General features: G+C 37.6%; 1 protein-coding gene across 3 annotated transcripts in view; it reads left to right on the top strand.

Moving 5' to 3' along the window:
* The window catches only part of Ypel (Yippee-like), a 349,317-nt gene that overhangs the window by 183,186 nt on the left and 138,933 nt on the right, over nt 1–27,198 (top strand). For all 3 annotated transcript variants that reach the window (XM_090392078.1, XM_090392077.1, XM_090392076.1), the window contains one exon: nt 1,442–1,497. The gene's annotated coding sequence lies outside the window, so the exon portion shown is untranslated. The remainder of the gene's footprint in view (nt 1–1,441; nt 1,498–27,198) is intronic.

Genomic DNA, 27,198 nt, shown 5'->3' with positions numbered 1-27,198 from the left:
CGAAAGTTGCAGCATCCCCATGATTTCACGCCACGAACTGCCATTGGTGACAGGTTTACATAATTAACAGCCATCGCATAATCCTGCTACGCTGTTTGATATTATTGACTAATAGCTGCTAAATAATAGTAACCCGCATAATAATTGGCATGTTGATGAATATTAGTACTGATTATTGTAATCAGTGACTTTATTAATCTTGATTCCAGTTCAGTGATTACTGTAATCAGGACTGGGTGGAAGGCTGTTTGTGGGAGAAGGAGTATAAGCGATGCATAGTAAGGAAAGTGTAGAGGAGCAGACTTTCTGTGCAACAAGTTTTGGATGAGTGGAATGTTGCAAGGAGTGTGTTGGGGAGAGATTAAGAACACTGACATTTGAATGAATTTATTAAGAGGTATGACTAGTATTATGAATAGTTAATCTGTGATACTGTTAATAATTACTCACAAATGTAAAGTCTTTAGGTCCTTGTTGTCCAACAGCATTGCCACTAGCTACATGTAAAAAGGCCATGGGTTTGTACTTCTAGTGTCTCAAATGTCCTTTTATAAATATATGTAAAAAAAATTGTCATATGCTAGATGAAAATACACACACTATCTAATTCCTTGTACATTTCAGTCTTTTGATTCCTGGTGTCAGTTATCACATTAGTGACAATAAGTGTTAAGTATGTGCATAATTTTTTTTTTTAAAGAAGACTAAAATAACGAATTAAAATTATGCATACAGTGTAATTTAATTTTTAATGATTGCAATGGTTACTTTCTCTGATATTCAGCTATTTAAAAATTACACCCTGTATTTCAAAAAGGAAATAATTTGACATTTGATTAGTCTGGCAAATACAGTTTATGTCAGAAATTGTTATGGTGAATGTGAAAAAATAAGTTGGACATCTTAAACTAGATGCTTGTATAGTGTCCACATTCTCTTCAGTATATGGATGATTAGTTATTATCTTTACAATGTAGTTGTTCGTTTTATATATATGTATAACTAGCAACAGGTGTTTAATAGTTATCACTTTTACTTTTCAAAAACCTATGTGATACTATGCTTGAGACATTGTATGACCCAAAATGGTGTTTGTTCTCACTATGTGGATCCTCTCATTATTAATGGTATTGGTAGGATGCACAAAATGACAGCTGGCTTCTTAGTCTCTCAAATCCATCCAGATCTGTGCCTTCTTATCATAACCTTCATTGTGGAGTACTTTGAGTAATGATGTGAATGAAATTTTTAATATTTCAATCCTCATGATATGGAAGGTTCCTGTGTTTAATGCATCTATATGAACAGCTTATGACTTTGAACCTTAAACACTGAATTTTGAACTTCATTACGATAATAAAGTCAGACTTATGTATGTTTAGGTTAAACTATAGATATTGACAATTTTATGTATGTTCTAATTCTTATTTCTCTTGTTTAGGTGAATTTTAATATCAGAAGATTCATGAAATCTGTTTCAAGGCTTGGCAAGAGAAAGTAAGCTGTTTGTTTATTTTAGAAGATTTTAATCAGTTCTTGTATGATTATAGTTTTATATTTTTTTAAAATATTTTTAAATTACTCATTTCTTAGAATACTTCAACAAATCTGGGGTGTTTGAAAAGTCCATGGCTTGACATAAAGATGGCACTTGAATTAGTGAATTAAATACTAAAGATGAGAGGTTAGAATTAACATGTGAGAAATCACAGTCATCTTTTGAGCAGGTTTTGTTTGGTAGCCCATTGAAATAAAAGTGTGCTGAGCATTTTTTTTTTTTTTAAAAGTAGAAAATGTTGATCATCATGCTGTGATCATACTTTTCATAAAGAAATAATTCCAACTGAAATTAAAACCTAAATAATATATGACCTAAATAATATTTGAGAGGATTCTGCTTCATTTTCAATGGTAAAAAGTGACCTCACAGTGGATGTTCATCCATACAACAAATGAAGAAAGCATTGAAAAAATCCAAGCTGTAATGTTGAAAGAGTATTGAATATAAAAAGAGTACCAAACTATACAGGGTCCTACTTTATACAAGAACTCGAGTGTATTCCAGATGAGATCAGAAATGACATTGTTCTCGTAATTGGGGATATGAATATTGATTTGCTGAGGAATAGCAGCTCTGCTCAAGATTATCTGGATTTATTTGCTATCTGTGGATTTGAATAATACATTAATGGTAGATCGTGCCTAGATCATGTATTTGGGAGAATTTTAAGTAGAAACAAAATTTAAGCAGCAGTTCTGTGTCAGCCTCTCATGGATCACTTTCCAATCAATATTAAAGTATGTTTGCAAGTATAGCACAGAGACAGTGCAACCACAAACATCCCTTACACAGCAGTTGATTACAGAGTATTGAAACATAGCTTGAGCACTGTCTCTTGAAGAGATAATGATGGAAACAAATATTGCCAACTTGTATCATAAATTTATCTACATAAAAATTAGCAATAAAGTATATAAAATGTTTAAAAAATACCCACAATCAATATTATGAACGTTTCAAGTACTATAGAAATCTAATACACTATAAATTCAGAACACACGCAATTTACAGACAAAAATTACTAGTTGTGGTGGTGTTGGAGGTGGGCGGTAGATGGCGTTAATTCGTAGTGGAGGTAAGGTATAGAGATATTATTATTATTATTATTATTACGGGCAACTCCAGGGAGTCATTAGACTCATCGAGGGAGGCCCCAAATCATATTCATCACAACTATTCGACATTCATACAGTATCTATCATACCTCGCCTTAAACTCATTCACTGTCACAGCATCCACCACAGACTCAGGGAGCGCATTCCACTCATTCACTACTCTAAAAGTAAAGAACCCAGCTCTAACACCTTTACTAACCACACTTTTGCCCAGTTTCCATGGATGTCCCCTAGTCCTCCCACAACCAGCCCTGTTCTCAAAAATATCTTCTGAATTAATTTTATAGAAACCCTTCAGTAATTTGAATGTCTCAATTATATCTCCCCTCCTCCGCCTATCAACCAATTTTTGCAACCCACAAATCCTCAACCTGTTCTCATACGGTTCATTCCACAGACCTGCTATCATCTTGGTCACTCGCCTCTGGATCCTCTCCACCTCCTCCCCATCAAGAAGAAACCTAGGTGACCAAATCTGAGCACAGTAGTCGAGATGAGGTCTTATCAAGGCTCGATACAGAGGAACAATAACCTGCTTGTCTCTGCTTGTCAACGTATTCTTCAGCAACCAAGTGATTTGATGAGCTGATTTGGCCACTTTTGCAATGTGTCCCCTAAATTTCAATTCCTTATCCACCAACACTCCTAAATCTCGTGCCTCATCAATTTCCTGGAGCACGGTTCCACCAATGCAGTAAACTGCCTCCCAACTTTTCACCCCAAAATGCATAACCTTACATTTTGCCACATTAAATTGACATCCATTCTCCCTAGCCCAGACCTCCAATCTATCCAAATCATCCTGCAAAATTTTGACGTCATCTGCATTCACTATTGCCCTACCCAACTTCGCATCATCAGCAAACAAATGAACTGTTCCTCTCAGATCCTTTCCTATATCATTTATGAACAAATTAAACAGCAGTGGTCCAAGAACAGATCCTTGTGGTACACCACTAGTCACAGGCCGTCTTGTGGACTCTACTCCTGAGTAAACCACTCTCTGATATCTCTCCGTCAACCACCCTCCTATCCATCTCACCAACCCTATGTCCATTCCCATATGCTGCAATTTACTGATTAGAATTCCATGTGGTATCCTGTCAAAGGCCTTAGCAAGGTCCAGCAGAATCACTGTAAACCCATTACCCTTATCCAGTTCAGCCGTCACTGTGTTATAATACGTGAGCAAGTTACTGAGGCATGACCTACCCTTCACAAAACCATGCTGTCCCCGATACAGTATCCCATTTTCTTCTATCCAATCTTGTATTTTCCTCTTGACTATTTTCTCTAAGACCTTGATAATGATTCCTGTTATGCTGATTGGCCGGTAATTTTCAACAGCAGCCTTGGAACCACCTTTGTGCAGTGGAACTATTTTCCCCTCTTTCCACCCCCTTGGGACTGACCCAGTCCTGAGGCTCAAATTAAACATAATGGTCAAGGGCACTGACAATTCTTTGGCCGCTTCACGTACGACACGAGCTGGTATACCATCCAATCCCACAGATGTATTGACATTGAGGTTCTGTAATAGACTAGTTACCTCTACCTCATTCATCACAATTCCAGTATAAGCTGTTGGTTCCTCCATTTCCGCAAAGCCACCACCTGGATGATATACTCTTGCAAAGTGTTCGCTCAGTAATTCCACAACATCGACTGATTCAGTTACCTCCCTACCCTCAGCATTTTTTAAGATCATTCTACCATGAGCATTTTTCCTTTTACTTGCAACATATTGAAAAAACTGTTTGGGATTCTCTTTAGCCTGCATGGCCAATTTCCTTTCGTAATCTGCTTTTGCTTTTCTTACCACCCTTGTTACCATCCTGGCCTGAGCTTTATACTGTTCATGCACCTGATGGTCACCCTTCTCCTTAAATTCCCTCCACAATTGTTTCTTTTTTTGCAGCTCAAGCTTAATAGTGTTATTCATCCATTTAACCCCTACCTGATTTATTATTCGGACTCTTGGTATACAGTCAACCATTGCCTCCTGCAAACAGTTCTTGACCACCTCCCATGCACCATCAACATCCAGCCCTTGCAGTTTTACATGCCATGGCATTGAGCCAAGCACACACCTAAGCTTGTCATACTTACCAGCCCGGTAATTCCACATATACCCTGTCTTAATTGTAAATTCGACTCCTTTAGCCACCTCCCAAGTCATGACCTTATGGTCACTCTCACCAATTGGTGGCAACAAGGTCATGTTCGTTACAGCCACATTCTCAGTTGCAATTACTAGGTCCAGCACTCTCTGCCCCCTGGTATTTTCCAATACATGTTGCCGTAGATAGTTGTCCCTTAATAACTGCATAAAATCCAATTCCTTCCTCCCATGTGCCCTCTCCTCTTTCCAGTCAATATTACCATAATTGAAATCACCCATAATAATTACCCTCCTTCCATTCATTTCTTCTATTTGCTTATGCATACTATTCCCACCATCCACTCCATCACCCGGTCTATAGCAGCACCCAATTGTATATTTTGTTCTGCTAGATTGTATCTCACACCAAACAGCCTCAAATGTGCTTTTTTCCCCATCCTGCAGTTCAACTTCTATACTCCTTGGCTGAAGCTCATCAGCTAGACGAGATAGTTGAAGATATCCTCCCGCGATGAGTCTTCGGACTCCTTGGAGGTATCAGGAATAATAATAATAATAAATTAAAAGAATAAACAAATACTACTGAAATGAATTCTTAAAATGCCAATTAAACTCTAGAAAATAATGAAAGTTTGTGAATACATTAATTGACAAGATATATGTGAACTAATCCTTCTCACACTCAGATATCAACAAGAATGGAGACAGAGCCTAATGATGCCTTATGATAAGACAAAATATTTACATGATAAAAAAAGTTATTTACTGTGGCATACGTGTTATTCTCTAGTTATGGAGTGAGGATTAGCTGAAGAATTCAATATTCACTTTGTCATGGTCAGTGAAAGCATTCTGAGAAATGTTAAAACCACCCTTCTGAATTGCACTTCCCAGAGAATTGATAACTCGTATATCTTTTACCCACTTGTGAAAACAAAATCAAATATTATAGCTACCCTAAAAACAACCAAAACTTCAGGAAGTGATGGCATTGTGAAAGAATGCCAAATGTGCATCATGGAACCCCTAATGTGCATTTTTAACTTATCACTGATGACAGGGATGTTAAGAACACTGTAGTAGTACTGATTTATAAAAAAGAGAAACAAAAATGACTTGGAAAAATTACAGATCCTCCCATCTACTAGTCTTTTCAAAAATATTAGAGAAATGGATAAAAATTACTCATGAAATTTTTGGACAAAAACAACTGCTTTTGTCCCTTCGTTGCCTTCCTACATGCCCATTCAGGTCTGCTCCAACGATCACTCTCTCACCATCAGGGATTTCCATTACTGGCTGGTCTGGTTCTCTCCAGAATGCCTCTTTCTCCTCCTCATCACAACCTACTTGTGGAGCGTATCCACACACTATCACAGCCACGCTTCCTCCAATCTCAAGTTTAACACTCATAATCTGATCGTTCTTCCAGCACACCTCACAGACTACACCCTTCAGCTCCTTGTCGATGATAATTCCAACTCCGTTTCTTCCATTCTCATTCACCCCGCTGTAAAACAGTTTATATCCTTCTGCCAGCTCCTTTTGCTTTATTGCCCTTCCACCTTGTCTCCTGCACGCACAAGATCTTCAGCTTCCTTCTTCTCATCATGTCTACTATCTCCCTACTCTTCACATTCAGCGACCCGATTCTTACTTTATACACTCTCTCTTTCTGTTGGACTCACTTCTTTAGTCGAACCTGTCTTTGGTTCGGTAGCCCAAGACCACTTCTCACAGTCCTCGGGCAACAGAACTGCACATCGCTTACAGGGGGGACGCCCTAGCCGTTGTCCTTTTTATGTTATTCGACATTTCATCCCTGGTTTTGGCATGTTTTTTACGGTCAGATGCCCTTCCTGACGCAGCCCTCCCCATTTATCTGGGCTTGGGACCGGCACTGAGATGGGCTAACTTGTCCTCCCCAATGGTTGGACTTTCACAAAGAATGCATCTAATTTTCTGAGATGTGCGACTACTGATGAGACTTGGATCCACCACTACAAACCTGAGGTGAAAGAACAGTGAAAAACAATGGAAATATTATCATTATTTCCTAACCTCCACATAGTCTGAAGACTCATTACGGAATATCCTTAATCTCCACCACCAAAGGCAGTTCCATTGACTAGCAAAATCATGGCATGTCATTAAAATGCCAGACTATAATTTGAGAGTATGTTAACCTTCTACAACAATGCACACACACAAAAAATTATTAACATCTGGCCTCCATGAAGTCAGAGACTCATCATGGAAGGTACGCACTATTGCACACAATGCTCATCTAACCATGCTTTAAACTGATTCATTGTCTACATCCACAATACACTCAGTCACTCTTCATGCAAAGAACCTACTCCTCACTTCTCTGCTCACACCCTCCTGATAGTTTCCAGTGATGGCCTCTTGTTCTGTCATCCCTCTCCCATTCTATGAAAAATCTCTTCCATGTTGACCTGATAACAACCCCTGACTAACTTATATGTATCAATCATATTCCCCCCCACACCGCTTCCTCCTATTCACAAGGTTCTGTAAATTATATTCTCTCAATCTGTCCTCATCCTCCATGTTCCAAAGACCACTGACCACCCTTGTGAATCTTCTTCGGACCCTTTCCAACATATCCTCATCACCATGAAAACCTGGCAACCAAATCTGTGCACAATAATCCATACAAGGTCTGATCAAGGCCTTATACAATTACATCACAACCTCTCTATTTCTGCATATCAGGGTCCTCTGCATCATTGCCATTATCTGATGTGATGCCTTCACAACTAGTGCAATGTGTTCCCTGAATTTCAGGTCCTTGTTCAACATCACTCCTAGAGCTCTCATCTCCTATACTTCCTTTAAAGTTTCTCCACCAAGTGTATACTTTGCATCCCATCCTTGCTTACCAAATCTCAAAACCTTACACTTTGTAACATTGAACTGATAGTTCCACTTACCTGATCATTCATACAATCTATTCAAGTCCTCTTGTAAGGCCATAACATCCACTTGACTGTGTATTCCTCTCCCCAGTTTTGCATCATCTGCAGACAGCTGCATATCACTAGTTAAACCTATCCCAGTATCATTAATATACAAATTGAACAACAATGGTCCCAAAACTGACCCCTGCAGCACACTAATAGTAACTTTTCTCTTTTGAAATACTGCACCTCTGTATACAACTTTCTGATACCTACCTGACAGCCAGTCACTGACCCAACTCAGAATTCTATTATCCAGTCCCATCTGCTTCAATTTATTTTGGAGCTTTTCATGTGGCAGTCTATCAAAAGCCTTTGCAAAATCTAAGTTCACCATTGTATATGCATCTCCTCTGTCCAAGGTATTTGTCATCTTCTTATAGTACATAAGTTAGTGAAACATGATCTCCCTTTAACAAACCCATGCTGATAACCATAGAGAATACTGCTGTTATCAACCCATTTCTGTATCCTACTTCTCAGCAATCTCTCTAGTACTTTAACTCCAGAACCAGAATTATGTATATCTCCCAGATATACATAATGGCCTATAATTTGAAGCTAGTCTTTATTACCACCTTTATGCAGTGGAATGACTTTACCCTCCTTCCGCTCCCTTGGAACCTGTGCTGTTGCAAGACTATTAAACAGGTATGCCAGTTGTGATCAAACAGGTATGATTATTCTTCTTTCAACTTGCCACATATCTTAAAAAAAAAAAAAGGTTTCATGAAATTCATAAGAAAAGGCCAGAAATAACAGAAAAAGGTGCCCTTTGACCATGACAATGCAACAGCTCACATCCACAATCACAGTGGTGCCCAATCTTTATGAAGTTTGTAAGCAGGTGCCATTGGGATGATATAATCGAAATATTAGCAAGCACTTTCTCAAGGTATTTTGTGCTGGTGTATGAAATATGAAACTTCAGTAAGAATGGTTAGTAGAATGAGGAGACTTAATGAGTAAGTAGAGGTATACAAGGAATTAAGTGAACTTGATATTAATAGTGCCTCAAGGTCTCACTTTAGAGAGTATGGGCATGGCAAATCTGAGGTACCTGATGTTGTACCATGCCTTACTTCATGTAATATATATCTATTATATTATCTGTAGACTGGTCCCTCCCCTTATTTCTTCTTTCTTTTCTTCTTGCTCCCCCCCCTCCCCTAATGCCAATGCTATTAGAGTGAGAGTGTTCGAGGGCTAGGGGTGAATCTTTCCTATTTTGCTATTTCATCTTATGTGGAAAAGGGCCTCTGCAACTCTACCACTTTCTTCTTGCAGTGACTTCACTCCAAAATGTTAATATCGTTGTGCCTTATAACACATCTCATGCTTCATCAGCTGTTGCGCAGAATAATCAAAGCCACATTCAGGGCTTAGGCAGAGGGTCCTGTTCGAGAAGTATATTACGGTCTCCATCAAAAGTCAGTGATACTGTGAATGAGCAACACAGAAGGTATAAGATTAATCTTAGAAGGGAATTTTACATGGGCACATGGAAGGTTTGGGAACTATAGATTGGTACTCTTGAGATTGTCTGTAAAGAGATGGATAGGTATAAAATTGACCTGGGAATTAGAGATCAGATGGAATGGAGAAGGTCACTTCAAAAGACAGGAAGGTAAGCTAGTTATTTACTCAGGTGTTGACTCAAAACATCATGGGGTAGCTGTGATACTGAAGTCAGGCAAGAAGCCTTCTTGGTTATAACCCCATTAATGATAAGATAATTTCTATTAGACTTAAGACTCAGCCTACCAATGTATCAATTGTGGTAGTTTATGCACCCCCACACGGATAGGCCTGAAGAAGAGAGTGAGGAATTCTATGAAAACTTACAAACTAGTTTTGGACTGCCTACCAAGGAGAGACATACTTGACATCTTAGGGGACTTAAATGCAAAAGTGGGAAAGAGTATGAGAGTCAGCTGGAGTATGGCATATTTGGTCTGGGTGAACGTAACACCCGTGGTGAACAACTTTTGGAATTTGCCGGTTCTAACAGATTAGTTATTATCAATACCTGCTTCCAGAAACATCCACGATGGACCCATACGAGGACATCTAACATTGATAGGGCAAGGCACCAGATTGATTACATCCTGGCTCTCCAGTGGTGGAAGACAAGCATCTCTGATGGGCATACTTTTCCTGGAGCAGATTGTGATACAGACCATCAGCTAGTAAGAGCCAAAGTAAGACTAAGACTGAAAACTTCCAAGTCAGGCACATCCCACTAGATTGGATGTTAGAGTAATTCCTAGTGGATTTACAAAAGAAACATCAACTTGGTTGGATGATTTTTTGGAGACCAATGAGGAGAACTCACCAGAAATGCTTTGAGAAGGAGTTAAGGTGATAATACAGGATACAGCAAAGAAGTACAGGGTGTTCGGGATAAATTTGACATATTTATAATTAGTTATATTTTTCCGTAAGTTACATGTATTAACACACACTTCTCTTCATTTAAAAGTTTGGACCCTTCTTCATTCATATACAAGATGTCAGAAAGGATGGATAGCTGGAACCCACCTGAATCATGGAAGAGAATAACTTGTATCATGATGATTCGTGCCCGCCATCAAAATAAGGATATTACGACTGCTGCCCAATGCTCCCTGAATACAGTAAAAACAATCAGGCATGAACTAGAGACTTGCAATGGTGACTACGAGGATGTAGCAAGAAGAAAGATCCCTAGCAGACGATCTGATTGCGTTCGTACAGCAGAATTCCTCGCAAATCTGTAGGAACAGGTGTTGAAGAACCCCTGGCATTGGAATTCGGGCTTTGTTCGTGGAGTTGCTAACTGTAGTCAAGCCCTGGATAACAAGGGTAGCCAATGGTAGGCCGTATGTATGGCAGCAGGATTCGGCCCCTTGCCACACCTCTGGGAAAAGTCAAAAATGGTTGTCTGAAAATTTCTACGACTTCACCAGTCCAAATGTTTGGCCTCCAAACTCCCCAGACCTTAACCCCATGGATTATTTTGTATGGGGCGCAGTTGAAAAAGACACCAATCGCACTTCCAGTAATACAAAAGCCCAGTTAATGGATAAAATTAAAACAGTTTTTGCGGCCCTTCCCAGGGAGACTGTAGCATCAGCTTGTTCGAGGTTCCAAAGCAGAATTGAAGCTGTGATCGATGCTAATGGTGGTTATTTTGAGTAAATCTTGTTAATAATATTGTAATTAACTCTGCCTGTAATGTTTTTTTGTCAATTCATTAAATTTAATAGATACAAAGAAGATTTTCTTTTTCCTTACGAAACTGTCAAATTTATCCCGAACACCCTGTATATGAAGAACAAGACCCATGGCTATCAGATTCAACATGGGAACTAATCAAAAGAAGGTGGTTGGAAAAACAAAGAGAGACAGTGACTGAAGAATACAAGAGATTACATGGAGAAGTCAGAAGAGCCATCAAGCAGGACAAGGAAAAGTTCTGTACTAATAAATGTGAAGAAATAGAGTTCAAGATGAGGAGGCACAATTATAAATGGATGTTTTATTTAGTTCATGACTTAAAACCCAAATTGAATGTTATCAAAGACAGGAATGGAGCATTACTAACAATCATCATCATCAAATTCCTGATATCTACCCTCAGGGGGTGTATAGGATATGATAGTACTACATGAAAAATTTACATCATTACTAACTTCCTATCTACAATTTTCCTCCAAATTAGTCTGTTAAATGTCAAGACTCCAATATTATCAGGTCTTATATTTCTGTCTTCTAAGGCACATTTTACTTTATCAATCCACCTATATCTTGGTCTTTCTCTGGGTCTTTTTCCTGCCAACCTGGCAGAGAACACTTGTTTTGGTAATCTTTCCTCACCCATTCTGTTTACGTGACCATACTACCCTACCTGAGATTAGCTCTGCTTACACATTTCTGGATGCTGACAATGTCAAGTTCTTTCCTAATATCCTCATTTTTAATATGATATTGCCATTGATGCCATCTGTTCATGCTCCTAATCTTTCTCGGGACTCTCATATCTGTGGTCTCTAATCTTTGGTCAAGTGTTTTACTTCTAACCCAGCTCTCAGATCCATAAGTTAAAATTGGCTTGAATGCTCTCTTGTATATATACAGCTAATTTAGTGTTCTGACTAATTTCTCTCTTATTCCATATAAATTTATTCAGTTGACTTCCTACCATACCAGCTTTGTTGATTCTGTTGTCTATTTCCATCTTCACTAAAAATCGTGCAAAGTAGCTAAAATGTTTTACTTGTTCTATAAGTTCTTCATTCACGATGCAGTTGACATTTTCAATGTTTTTGCCTATTTTCATTGTCTTTGTCTTTTTATTGCTGACCTTCATACCATATCTATTACAACAGTCATTTAATTTAGTCAGGAAATCTTTGCAGACTTGTAACGGATTTATTTAGAAGTATAACATCATCTGCATAAAGCGAAGAGCTGAGATTAACATCTCCAATTTTGATATCAGGTTTAATACCACTTTCCTTCATAATGTGATCCATATAGATAATAACAGAGGGGATAATGTACATCCTTGTCAGACACCAGGTTTAACATTAAACCATCTTCCTAACTCAAATAAAGACTAAATATTGCTTGATATAATGCCCCATTAACACCATATAACTGTAACATTTTGAATAGCTTCTCTCTTGGCACCTTGTAATATGCTTTTTCCAGATCTACAAAACTTAAATATAGATCTTTGTTATATTCTCATGATTTCTCAACTATCTGTCGTAAAGTGAAAATCTGATCCTGACAGCCCTTTATTTAGCCCAAATCCAGCTTGTTCTTCACCAAGCTTCTCTTCCACAATCCTTCTCAGCTGTTTCTCAATTATACTTGCATATATCTTACCAGGAACACTCAGTAATGAGATGCCTCTGAAATTCTCACATTCACTTTTATTTCCCTTTTTATATATGGGTATTATGAGAGCTCTGTTCCAATCATCTGGAATTCGTCCCTCTGTCCAATCCTTCTGAACTATGCATTGCAGCCACTGTATGACTTTTTATACCTCCATACTTGAGCATTTCTGGTCGAATATTATCTACTCCTGCTGCCTTTCCATATTTCAGGCTTTTGATGGCTTTTTCTACTTCAAGAGTGGATATGCATTCCTGACTGCATGCCTGGTCAGGGTTTTTTACTGCTCTGCTCTCATCACTGCTTGTTTCATTTAGCAGTTTTTCAAAGTAATTACTCCATACTTCAAGGATATCTTTTTCTCCTGTTTTCATGTTCACCTTTATCACCTCTAATTCCTTTTACAGCACTCTTTCCTCCAATTTTGAGCTTCTTCAACTTCCACAATATCTATTTATTTTCTATGTTCTTGCCAAATGACTTTGACTTTTGTTTAGCCAGTTTTACATAGTGTTTAAGTCTCTTAAATTTGTCTCTGTATTCTCTATATTCTCTAATAGCACAAGCTGACTTATTTGCTATTAACTTTTGATATGCTTTCTTCTTTTTCTTCACTGCCTCTTTAACTTCCTGTGTCCACCATGGAGTTCTGATTTTTCTTGCACACAACCTCACCACATGGTTCTCTGGCTGAAGCAATCAGTGTTTTCTTCAGGGCTTGCCACTGAATCTCCAAGTTTTGGTTCCTGCTCTCAAACTCTGTCATTTTTTCTTCAATAATATTTGTGTATTTATTCTACAGTTCACATCTGAGAGCTGCTCAACTTTTATTCACTTTAAAACTTTCTTACATGTTCTTCTTATCAATATGAAATTCAATTTTATCCTGCTCAAGACTAAATAGTGATCACTTCCAATTTCAGATCCTCTGTACACTCTGGTGTCCTGCACCAGTGGGAAAACATCGCCATCAACAAAATAGTCAATGAGACTTTTCTTATTTCTTGCCTCTTTTCTCCATGTGAATTTGTGCACATTTTTATGTTGGAACATTGTGTTCGTAATAACCAGTCCATGTCCTGAGCAGAAATCCAACAGGTATTTGCCATTATTATTAGCTTTGCTGTTTTCTCCAAATTTTCCCCAAACATTTTTGTATGTCTGACAATCATTTCCTACTCTGCTATTTAGATCCCCAACAAGGACCAACTTTTCCTTTTTCATTGTGTCAGTTGCTTTCTCTAAAGCCTGAAAAAATTCCTCCACTTTTACCTTAGTAGAACTTTCTGTGGGACCTCATAGACACAAAATAAGTCTCATTGTCTATTTTCCATTCTCATATTTGCCCACATCACTCTACTTGAGACTGCCTGCCATTCAAGAAGATTAGCCTTGTATTTAGTGTTGAATACTATGGCTACTCCTTCTTTTCCTTGATTATCATTGCCTGAATATAACATTTTGTATTTGTTGCTCAGAAAGATCTCGCCAGTTTTTGTCTTTTTTGTTTCAGTTTCCCCTATTATGTCGATCTGGTACTTATACAATTCCTCAGCTAGCTCTTTTCTTTGCCATTCAGATTTCTTATGTTGATAGTACTGATCTTGAACTCTGGTGATGTTGAATTGGGGTGTGTTTTCAGATTTGTTCCAGTAGCTGACTTTTCACTGTTTGCCCTTGTTCCCTGGCGAAAATAACTTCCTTGTTTAACCAGACGACGCCCCAGCAGGCATGAAATTCTGTCATGTTGTACCATTATTTTTTATTTTGGTTTAAACCAATAAGAATACAATTTGGTCGGCTAAATCCCAAATTGCCAGCCCATCCTTGTTTGTTCAGTATCCAGGTAGATACCTAACAGGGTGCACCACGAGAAGGTTAGGATTGGATATTATGTCAAGAGCCCTGGTCGGTTCTCTGCATTGCTTTGAAGGCTATGTGGAGGTCTCCTCTCACTTATATAGCTTTGATCCTTAAGGGATAAGAGTGTTTCATAGATTGATTACGAAGATATAGGAGACAGGATCATGGCCTAGAGACTGGAAGAAGTCAGTTTTCATACTGCCACATATGAAAGGTGATATGAAATCAAAGCGTGCATATTAGATATGTGGCCAGTAGGAGGAGAAATGAATGTGGAAAAATGATATTGTGGGATAAAAATGGGAATAGAGTGACTGATGCAGAGGACATAGTGTAATTGTTCAATGAACACTTTATTGGAGTAGTTCATCCTGGAGGAGTCAATTTTAATGCTAGAGGGATTGGGCAGGTTCAAGATTTAGAGATACAGGAGGAGAGTGTGTTTCAAATGCTGAGTACTCTGAATGTCAGTAAAGCTGTGGGACTGGATGGTGTTTCACCACGAGTTTTGAGAGAAAGTGCTAGGGAACTGACAGTGCCTTTTGACCTGGCTTTTCAATAAAAGGCTGGCTCCGGGAAAGTAAGATAGTTCCATTGCATAAGGGCGGTAGCAGACTAGAAGTGTCTAATTATAGGCAAGTTTGTGTGTCATCAGTAGTTAGTAAGATCTTGGAGAAAGCAGTGAAGGACCATATACAGCATTGTGCAGATGAGGATAATGTTATCTGTGGGAGTTAACATGGATTTGTGAAGGGGCGCTCTTGTTTTAGCAATATGCTAGCCTTTTATGATAAAGTTACAAGAGAATTAGATGAGGGAAAGGCATATACTGCCATTTTCTTAGACTTAGCAAAGGCATTTGACAGGGTGCCACATGATAAGCTGATATTTAAGTTGCAGCACATGGTCTGGATGTCAGATTGGTCAACTGGATTCAGGATTGGCTCTCCGATAGGTATCAGAGAGTTGTGTATGGTGGGGCAGTTTCAACGAAGCAGAGGGTTATAAGTGGGGTCCCACAGGGCTCTGTACTGGGACCTATATTGTTTAACCTTTATATCAATGACACTGTCAGTGGATTGCAAGGGGATATTCAGTTGTTTGCAGATGATGCGAAGCTCGGAAGGATTATTAGTAATAGTGCAGATGTGGCAGCCCTGCAAGAGGATTTGAATAAGCTAGATAAATTGGGCAAATGAATGGGGGATGTCGGTTTAATGGAGCATAATGTAAGGTCTTGAGGTTTGGGAAACGTCGATGGGACACTGCATACTCTATGGGAGGAGTTATACAGGAGAAAGTAGGGGAGACAAGAGATTTGGGGTTGATGATTGATAGAAACCTGAAATTTAGGGGAAATATTGCAAAGGTGGTGAAGGTGGCAAAGGTGGTAACAAAGAGGATTGCTGCAATAATGAGAAGGACGCCGACCTGCAGAGATAAAACAGTTATCATTCCGTTGTATAAGACCCTGATCAGACCACACTTGGACTGTTGTTCTCAGATTTGGTCCTCAAGATTTGAAGGGGATAAATTAACTGTGGAAAGGGTACAATGGTGGTCTCAGGACTGTACAATGATAGTTATGAGGATCGGCTGAGGGAATGTGGACTGCAGAGTTTGTGGATAGAAGGAGGAGAGGTGTTATGATTGAGACTTTTAAACTGTTGAGAGGTGGTTACAGGGTTGACACTGGGGAGTTCTTTCGCTTGGGTTGAACAGTGGGAAGGAGTGATGACAGGAGACCATCCCTGGAAGTTACGAAAGAAAACTGTGAGCAAGAGGGGTGAGGAATGGTTTCTTTGCATGGAGGGTGATTGAACCATGGAATGCATTGCCTGATGGGGTGGTGAGAGCGAGAACGGTCAATGAGTTTAAGGAGTGGTATGATAGACTTTGTGTTTCTTAAGGGCGGGGTTCTTAGAGGGGACCACCCCTCGATGAGTCTTGATAGACTGAGTTTCTTAGGAAGGACCTCCCATGATGAGTCTGTTGACTCCATGGAGGCCTGAATAATAATAATAATAATAATAATAAGAAGAAGAAGAATTATAGAACTATTAGTTTAATATCTCATGCAAGCAAAATTTTATTGAAGATCATGCTAAATAGGATTGATGCCAAAGTTGAGGCAGAGATGCCTGAGGAACAAGCAGGTTTTAGGAAAGGTAAGGTACCATAGATTAGATCCTTTGCCTTGGACAGATCATAGAAAAATATAAAGAATTCAGACTCCCTCTGGTAATGTATTTCTTAGACTACTCTAAAGCTTTTGACTGTTGAAAGTTTATTTTCCACTTGGTTAGAGTATAATAAATTTAGTTTAATCCTTTATCCAAGTGTGAGCAAACAAAGTTTGCGCCTGAAAGTATCTTCAGGACTGGGTTAAGGTGGTACACACCAGGGCAACTCGTTGTAAAGGTGGAGCAAGCTACCAACACTCCTATCTTAGTATCTCCTATAATGCAAAACACATCTCCTTGCGGATATTTTTGCATTATAGGAGATACTAAGATAGGAGTGTTGGTAGCTTGCTCCACCTTTACAACGAGTTGCCCTGGTGTGTACCACCTTAACCCAGTCCTGAAGATACTTTCAGGCGCAAACTTTGTTTGCTCACACTTGGATAAAGGATTAAACTAAATTTATTATGCTTTTGACTGTGTTGAGCATGTGAAACCGTGGGAAGTAATGAAAAGAATTGGTTTTCTTCAACACACTATCAGGTTGATAGCCAACTTGTATAGAGAGCAAGAAGTCACAGTAAGAACAGCTGTTGGATTGATTGATTGACTGACTGGCTTCAAGTTGGAAAAGGAGTTAGGCAAGGATGTTTACTTTCTCGTCACTTGTTTAGTATATATGCATAGGATATCATGTGTGAAGCATTGGACAAGCTGAGGACAGGAATTAGGATAGAAGTTAGATTGATCAGTAATCTGAGGTATGCTGATGATACAGTGCTCCTTTGTAATTACATGTAAGAACTAGGACTAATTCTTGACAAAGTTAAAAATATCAGTAATAACAGAAGACTTTAACTCATTCCTAGCAAGAAAAAGATTATGGTTAAAAAACGTTTAATTTTCTTGACCAAAAAGCTCTGGAAAAACTTTTATTGGGATTATATTGATCAAGTGTATATAATAAACAACTAAGTTATACCAACTAGTTTCACCAACTAAGTCTGTTGGCATCTTCGGTACATAACTGATGTAAGGCACTAAAAAGTAAAAAAACTGTTACAAACTAAAATCAACAGATTCCAATTATGTTAAACAAAGAATAGAACGCGTACAATACATTCATAGAGCGTGGATAATCTCACTTGTTATTTAGGAACGTTCTATAGTTGGCACTATAATTCAGTTCTGTCGAGTTGAAGGATCTGATAAGGGTCTTCCAGATCACGGGTAAGATTAGTCCTTGGTTCCTGTTAAGGTTTTGTGTACAGCAGGCAACTGTAACACCACTGTTGTGGCCTTAAAAATTCGGGAGCGGAAGTCCTCCTCCATGTAAGGAATTGTGCTTCTATCCCACTCTATGGTATGGTTCGTTCTTGAGAAATGAAAAGCTAAACCCGATTTTTCTTCTCTGTTATTATTGACGTCACCTATATGTTCTTTTTGCCTAATTTCAAGGCACTTTGAAGTTTGGCCGATATAATTCAACCCGCACGAGCATGGTATGTTATAAACTCCAGCATATTTGGAGAAAGGATGGCTATCTTTTGGAGATCTTAAGAATTGTCTAATCGTTTCTGTGGGTTTAAAGGCCACTCTTATTTTATGTGGTCTAAGGAGTCTAGCAATCTTATTTGAAACTGTCCCTAAGTATGGAACGACGATGGTAGCAATATAACGTACATCATCTTGTTGTCTTCGTCGGGGTTCAGAGAAAAGTATCTTGTAGACGAGTCTTCGAGGAAATCTATTCATGATAAGGTTGGTGGATATCAGGGATAGTTCTTCCTGGAGGTCTTGTTGATCTGTTGTAAGGAGAGAGGCACAGTTCTTCAACATGTGTACGATACTAAGTTTCTGAGAAATGTGGTGTGAGGAAGTGAAACGTAAATAACGTCCTGTATTGGTAGGTTTGCGGTAAACTGAGAGGTTTTTTTCTTAATTAAAGTGTCCATTTCTGGACACTTTAATTAAAAACCTGAGAGGTTTTTTCCTTAAAGTGTCCAGAAATGGACACTTTAATTAAGAAGCTTCCGAATGGTGGTATCAACCTCTCTGCAAACCTACCAATACAGGACATTATTTACATTTCACTTCCTCACACCACATTTCTCAGAAACTTAGTATTGTACACATGTTAAAGAACCGTGCCTCTCTCCTTACAACAGATCAACAAGACCTCCAGGAAGAACTATCCCTGATATCCACCAACCTTATCATGAATGGATTTCCTCGAAGACTTGTCCACAAGATACTTTTCTCTGAACCCCAACAAAGACAACAAGATGATGTACGTTATATTGCTACCATCGTCGTTCCATACTTAGGGACAGTTTCAAATAAGATTGCTAGACTCCTTAGACCACATAAAATAAGAGTGGCCTTTAAACCCACAGAAACGATTAGACAATTCTTAAGATCTCCAAAAGATAGCCATCCTTTCTCCAAATATGCTGGAGTTTATAACATACCATGCTCGTGCGGGTTGAATTATATCGGCCAAACTTCAAGGTGCCTTGAAATTAGGCAAAAAGAACATATAGGTGACGTCAATAATAACAGAGAAGAAAAATCGGGTTTAGCTTTTCATTTCTCAAGAACGAACCATACCATAGAGTGGGATAGAAGCACAATTCCTTACATGGAGGAGAATTTCCGCTCCCGAATTTTTAACGAGGCCACAACAGTGGTGTTACAGTTGCCTGCTGTACACAAAACCTTAACAGGAACCAAGGACTAATCTTACCCGTGATCTGGAAGACCCTTATCAGATCCTTCAACTCGCCAGAACTGAATTATAGTGCCAACTATAGAACGTTCCTAAATAACAAGTGAGATCATTCACGCTCTATGAATGTATTGTATGCGCTCTGTTCTTTGTTTAATATAATTGGAATCGATTGATTTTAGTTTGTAACAGTTTTTTACTTTTTAGTGCCTTACATCAGTTATGTACCCTGAAGATGCCAACAGACTTAGTTGGTGAAACTAGTTGGTATAACTTAGTTGTTTATTATATACACTTGATCAATATAATCCCAATAAAAGTTTTTCCAAAGATTATGGTTCTCAAAGGAAATACAAACAGAGAAACAATGAGAAAGTCAACAAGTTTGAGTGCCCTGGGATCCATTATTAATGTGAAAAATTCCTGTTCAGAAGACATCAGAAAAATGTTAGGAATGGCTAAAACAACAGTCAGAGACCTGTCTAAAATCTGGAAGGCTGGATCTGTCTCCATGAAAACAAAGTTGAGGATTTTGGATGCAGTTGTTTTTCCAATAGTGACTTATGGATGTGAGACTTGGAACCTAAAGAAGTCAGATAAGAAATGGATATCTGCTTTTGAGATGTGGTGTTACAGAAGGCAGTTGAGAATATCATATACTGAAAGGTGTACAAATGAATGGGTGTCAGAAAAGATCAGTAGAACTTTAAAAAGAACTTTACAGTAAAAAAAAAACATCCACAAGATCCTCCACAGAGATACCACTAAAAACAAAAAAGATTTCAAGAATGCTATTGCCATACCATATATTAGAGGCATTTCTGAAAAAATAGACAGAACATTACACAAATTCAACATCAAAACCATCTTTAAACCCCTAACAAAATTAAGACACCTACTCAGTTCTTCCAAGGATTCACAGCTACACCTAGCCCACCCAGGTGTTTACAAAATACAATGCACATGTAACATACCATACATAAGGGAAACAGGGTGAACCATCCCAATCAGGAAGGATGAATACAAACGACATATTAAATACCTCCATTTTGGACAAACTGGCCTTTCTGACCACTCACTCCAAACATACCACAGAATTGACTGAAAAGGTACCAAGTCCCTACGTTGCACCAAAACCTGGTTCGAGAGGAAATTCAAAGAGGCATGTGAAATGCTTAAACATAATCCAAATCTGAATAAAAATGATGGTCTAACCATTCCAAGAATGTGGAGGGACCCATCTGCAACCATCATAGCAACTACAAAGGAAAATCTCAATACAACAAGACTTGGTTGAAGTTAATATAATTAACAGCTATTGTAGCCTGTTTTTGTTTCCCAGAATTTCCCAGAATCTATACTTAACTTGTTTGAAGTGTTTTCAGAACATTCAATAGCAACCTGAATTATACAAATCCAGAAGAAAATCTTAGTATAACAGTATGAACTGTACATTTCCAGAAGAATCTTAGTACATGAGGACTTTAGCAGAGTTTATTGCAGTTTTCATTTATTTTTTATTTATTTATTTATTTATATATATATATGTTTTTTTTTTTATCACAAGAGGTCAGGCTAAGAAAAAGATTAGTTAACAACGTAGATTTAATTTACTTTTATAGAGTGCAACAGCATGTAGCTTGGTTCCTATACACATGTATCCTTCTGATGATGACCTCAATACAGGGGTCAAAACGTTCAAGTGTTATTTTATTAATAATTAGTAAAATAATCATTTCAACATGTGTTTTGCATCCCTAAATTCTTAAATATGAAAGAACTTTAAGTCTCCTTAAGGATATTGACAGAAGAAAGTTAAAATATTTTGGACACATAGAAAAGAAGGAAGGAGGAAGGACTTCTTGAACAGTAATAGAAGGTAAAGTTTCTGGAAAAAGAGGATCAATGAGATGGATGGATGGATGGTGTGTGTGTGTGTGGAGTGACTGATCTTCAGAGAGTTGAGGCCCCAGAAAAGCAAACAACAGGACTACATGGCAAAGCCTGGTGTGACACATCACTGAGCATCAGAGTGACCATATGGCATCTGTAGATGTCCGGTGAACATAGAGAGAGAGATATATATATATATATTAATAGCTCATAAGATTTGACATATTGCTGCATATTTTAAGGGAATGTTGTAATGGGTTAACAGTACTTTTGACATGCTTGTTTGACAAAAGCTTTGTTTCAAAAAAAGGTCGCAAAGGAGTTGGGGAGGAATAAAATTGTTGTACCGCTTAAATGGCGTGACAAGACTGAGGCTTAAAATTACAGGCCTACCTGCTTATCTGAAGTCATGTTAAAGATTGGCTAATGAGAGCTATCATTAATGGCTTAATAAGAGCATGATTCTTTGAAAGGCTTAAAATTACAGGCCTACCTGCTTATCTGAAGTCATGTTAAAGTATCAGATTGGCTAATGAGAGCTATGATTAATGGCTTAATAATAGCATGATTCTTTGGAAGGATGGAAGGGGGGATGAAAGAAAGGGGGACTTCTTAGAACAGTAATAGAAGGTAAAGTTCCTGGAAAAAGAGGACAGGGTAGACCATCAATGAGATGGATGGATGGTGTGTGTGTGGAGTGACTGATCTTGAGAGAGTTGAAGCCCCAGAAAAGCAAACAACAGGACTACATGGCGAAGCCTGGTGTGGCATCACTGAGCATCGGTGGATTTTTATATAGAGAATATTCATTGATATTATCTTAATATTAATCCTACCATAGAGATGATCTCTGTTTCTAACAATTATTTTTTTAATTCTGAGTGTACCTATATATTATTATATGCACAAGGGTTCACTCCAATTGGTGCAATGACCTTAACTCTTCAGAATCCAAATAATCACTGACTCAGACCAAAATACAAAATAAACACATTTAATATAACAAAAACAATATATATACACTTCAAACAGATATTACATAACTAACTACAAATTAATTAGATCCAAGGCCTTTTTTTAAATAAACTTACACTTAAGACTAAACACTTTGTTTTCAAAATGACAAAATGTTCATAGCCAATTTCTCTCTCTGTCAAGGCCCTTTTCTGAAGATATGACTCCATTCTTCATTTACACAGGATCCTTTTCATCACTCATGTAGCACACACATAAAAATCTTTCTGACTTAATTCTCTCTTTTCTTCAGTAGAAATAATAGTCGGATCCGGCGTCCTTAATACAGATGAAACTTCCTAATCAGCGTTTTCTCGAACATTCCTTTAGAATGTAAATAGCAAATTCTTCTTTTATTCACTAAATGCTTATCGACAGTCTTACTCTTCCAATTAAAAAAACTTACAGCTCTACGATTTCCTTTTCGGAATCTACTATAAATCATTCAATTAGTGTTTCCTCCAATATTCCGTTTAAAATGCATATAGCAATATTTTCCTTTTATTTATCCACATACTTAAAAGTTCCACGATTCCTTTTTCAGAATATACTATTAATTTTCCTCCGACTGTCACATAAAAAAACTTAAGTTCCTCCGAACCTAAATATCTGCCGGCCTGTGTTCTAAATTCCTCCTGAACGCTGTCTTGTTTACTCTCTCGTTGCTTCGATACTGAACTTGTCAGCTGTCAATCTCACGTTGAACCCTTGCGAGCATGCGCACTCCTGAAACTGGTAAGCAAGGAGTTAGGTATAATTAATGGCTGGCACGTTGTCTCCGTAAGCGACAAGAGAATGTCTCCATAAAACACAACCTTTGATAATTTTAAATTACAATAAAATTCTTTTAAGTAATACAAATATCAAATCTGGTAAGTACATCAATTTTTTGACTTCTTTGCATATTACTTTTGACAAAATAATTTCCATAACTGGCACATCGCAATAATTTAAAATTGATAATTTTAAATTATAATAAAATTCTTTTAAGTAATACAAATATCAAATCTGGTAAGTACATCAATTTTTTGACTTTTTTACATATTACTTTTGACAAAACAATTTCCATAACGGGCACATCACAAGTGCCGACAATGCATGTTATGAAAACAAAACTAATAAACATTTTAACATAAACAATTTGTAAAAATATTCAGAATTTTAATTTTGATTATTTTTACAGATGGATGGATGGTGTGTGTGGAGTGACTGATCTTTAGAGAGTTGAGGCCCCAGAAAAGCAAACAACAGGACTACATGGCAAAGCCTGGTGTGGCACATCACTGAGCATCAGAGTGACCATACGGCATCTGTAGATGCCCAGTGAACATAGAGAGAGAGAGAGGGAGATACCTATATTAATAGGTCATAAGACTTGACATATTGCTGCATATTTTAAGGGAATGTTGTAATGGGTTAACAGCACTTTTGACATGCTTGTTTGACAAAAGCTTTGTTTCAAAAAAGGTCGCAAAGGAGTTGGGGAGGAATAAAATTGTTGTACTGCTTAAATGGTGTGGCAAGACTGAGGCTTAAAATTATAGGCCTACCTGCTTATCTGAAGGTCATGTTAAAGTATCAGATTGGCTAATGAGAGCTATGATTAATGGCTTAATAATAGAATGATTCTTTGAGGATTACTATGGGTTTGTTTACAGAGTTTATTTACTTGTGTGTGTACACCTTTTTCTAAATCAAGCTCTTATAAACTCCAAGAGCTATACAAGCCCTTCCTGAGCAGGCTTTTACAAACATCCATGCCTAATGTGGAATTCAAACCCCACAATCTGATGGTTGAAGAATTGGTATGTCCACTCAACCAGCCAGGTCGGTGACTGAGTAACAATATTGCAACAGAGAAACAGATGTGTTAATAAAGGATTTATCAACTGCACATCATAGTGCTGCTATGATAAGAAGTACTCTAACATGTAGGAATAAGGAAGTGGTTGTGCCACTGTATAAAGCACTGGTCAGATCACACTTGGACTATTTGAGCACACTATTGTGCTCAAATAGTCCATTTTATCTGGCAATGTTTCTACCTCGTCATTGTGATGCTTTGGTGGAAATAGCCAGCAAAGGTTGGGCAATTGGTAGAGCCTCTGCTACTAATGGCTCACACAAAAAGTTAAGCAAGTTTGAGTGTGGTTAGTAGTTGGAAGGAGTCAATCGTTCGATGCTGTAGGCACGCTCTCCCTCGATGAGTCTTTGCACTCCCTGGAGGTATCACATAATAATAATATTCACTTTGATTATTGCTTATTACACCAGAATTTTCACAAAAGTTTGAGTAATATCATGGCCCTCCATGGTTGACAAATCAAGTTGATCATCAATTCTTTGTAATTCTTAGCTTTATTATTGCCCAGAAACCAGTCAACACCTGTAAATGGTTTCCAAGCTATGTTTTAATAAATTTTCAAATTCTTCACCAAGGTTTAAGTTCAGATTTTGAAAATTTCAGAAATCTTAGTTATTGGAATGCAAGTCCATTTTTGTTTGACTCTAGCAGTTTTTTCATGAGTTAGTTCGGTATTCAGTGACCCCCCCCGCACTCTAAAATGTAAAATCCTTGTCCGGAAGGCCACATTTTTTAGATGCCCTGTCGTTGCTTTGCTGTTTCATAATCACAAAAAGATTTCCTAGTTTTGTAAATCCTCCTACATATCTGGTGTTAATGCAATAAATTTTAAATTACAACAAATTTAGTGGTATTCCTTGAACATGTTTGATACTTTTGCATGTGTGAGAGAAGTAAAGCTTATCCTTCACAGGTCTGGTTCTCACTGAGATCCCATTAAAGGTTGCAACCAATCTGAGTAGTGATCATTATAACTAGTGATATATATTCTTTATTTTAAAAAGAAATCTTTATTTTGGGATGCTGTTATTTATTTATTTATTTTTTTAGAACCTACTTTTGTCTTTTTTTATATTTTTTATCATTTAAACATCTGCACTAGCTTCTTAACATTCATTTTGTCTGCAATACAAACATCAGTCAGGTGTTTATCATTACCATATTTACTCGAATATAACTTGTCCTCGCATATAACTCGCACCCCTGATTTTACTTTATTATTATTATTACCTCAAGGAGTCGAAATGAAAAAAATTTCTTTACGAAAAAAGAAATTAAAAAGCTTTTCATATACCTCATACACGAAAAAAAGTTTAAACACATTCATGTCGGGATGAAGCAACTTGCTCTCTGGTAAACAACATACCCTCCCCAACAGCCACTATACTACAGAAGCAAGAAAAACAAGTAAGTTTTATTGTATCACTGAATAAGGTACGGAGACATTTGCAGTCTGTGTAATATATTTCTCAACAAATAGTGTAATTAGAGACAACTGGGATAAAAACAGCACTAACTAATGAATCGCATGTCCCTTCCCACAGAACACTCGAGCAAAACCGTATGTTTCACCTCCAAACACAGTATCTAACTAAAAACTATTGTCCAATTTTTCAATTACATGAAATAAGTGTTTGTTTGATTGCATTTGAAATTTTCATTGTCATTAAGACAGATCACAAAGACTAACTTCAAATAAAATTTTACCATGAATTGAAACCTGGTAAACAACATACCCTCCCCAACAGCCACTATACTACAGAAGCAAGAAAAACAAGTAAGTTTTATTGTATCACTGAATAAGGTACGGAGACATTTGCAGTCTGTGTAATATATTTCTCAACAAATAGTGTAATTAGAGACAACTGGGATAAAAACAGCACTAACTAATGAATCGCATGTCCCTTCCCACAGAACACTCGAGCAAAACCGTATGTTTCACCTCCAAACACAGTATCTAACTAAAAACTATTGTCCAATTTTTCAATTACATGAAATAAGTGTTTGTTTGATTGCATTTGAAATTTTCATTGTCATTAAGACAGATCACAAAGACTAACTTCAAATAAAATTTTACCATGAATTGAAACCTGGTAAACAACATACCCTCCCCAACAGCCACTATACTACAGAAGCAAGAAAAACAAGTAAGTTTTATTGTATCACTGAATAAGGTACAGAGACATTTGCAGTCTGTGTAATATATTTCTCAACAAATAGTGTAATTAGAGACAACTGGGATAAAAACAGCACTAACTAATGAATCGCATGTCCCTTCCCACAGAACACTCGAGCAAAACCGTATGTTTCACCTCCAAACACAGTATCTAACTAAAAACTATTGTCCAATTTTTCAATTACATGAAATAAGTGTTTGTTTGATTGCATTTGAAATTTTCATTGTCATTAAGACAGATCACAAAGACTAACTTCAAATAAAATTTTACCATGAATTGAAACATGCCATATTTTTATTATTATTACATGACACCTCCAGGGAGTCCACAGACTCATTGAGGGAGGGCTCCTACTCTACAGCTCTGTCTCCACCACTCAATCCACCAACTATAACTTACCGCAGTTACACTAGTGCCATCCACCATCACTAATACATCATTCCAAAATATGTGTGAGTTCACCTGCCAGTTCGACTTGGAAATGGCATACAAACAAGCAGCAATAAAATTCAACCGAAAGTTTGAAAATTTGTGTGAGTTGAGCCTGCCCTCTTGATGCAGAAGATGTACACAAATAGTAATGAGAAGTTTCATCAGAACGATAACAGGCAAAACACCACCCTGTCGTGAACATCTTAAAACTAAGAAATATATATTGAATGTTGTTGTGGTGGTTTAAGATATTATGCAATTCGGTTGAAGAGAATTAGCATTTCAACTCGATTGTTGGCTTGCCTTTGTTTGGTTGTGCAATCTTTTGTTAATAGTGGACCAATCATATGCACGTTTTCATAGCTGCTCTATCTC

The sequence above is a fragment of the Typopeltis vanoorti genome, chromosome 4 (assembly GCF_054136105.1).
Source record: "Typopeltis vanoorti isolate ZY-2024b chromosome 4, IOZ_Tvanoo_1.0, whole genome shotgun sequence".
Taxonomy (NCBI): domain Eukaryota; kingdom Metazoa; phylum Arthropoda; class Arachnida; order Uropygi; family Thelyphonidae; genus Typopeltis; species Typopeltis vanoorti.
Note: the sequence above shows the minus strand (reverse complement) of the source record. Positions and strands in the feature narration are given on the sequence as shown.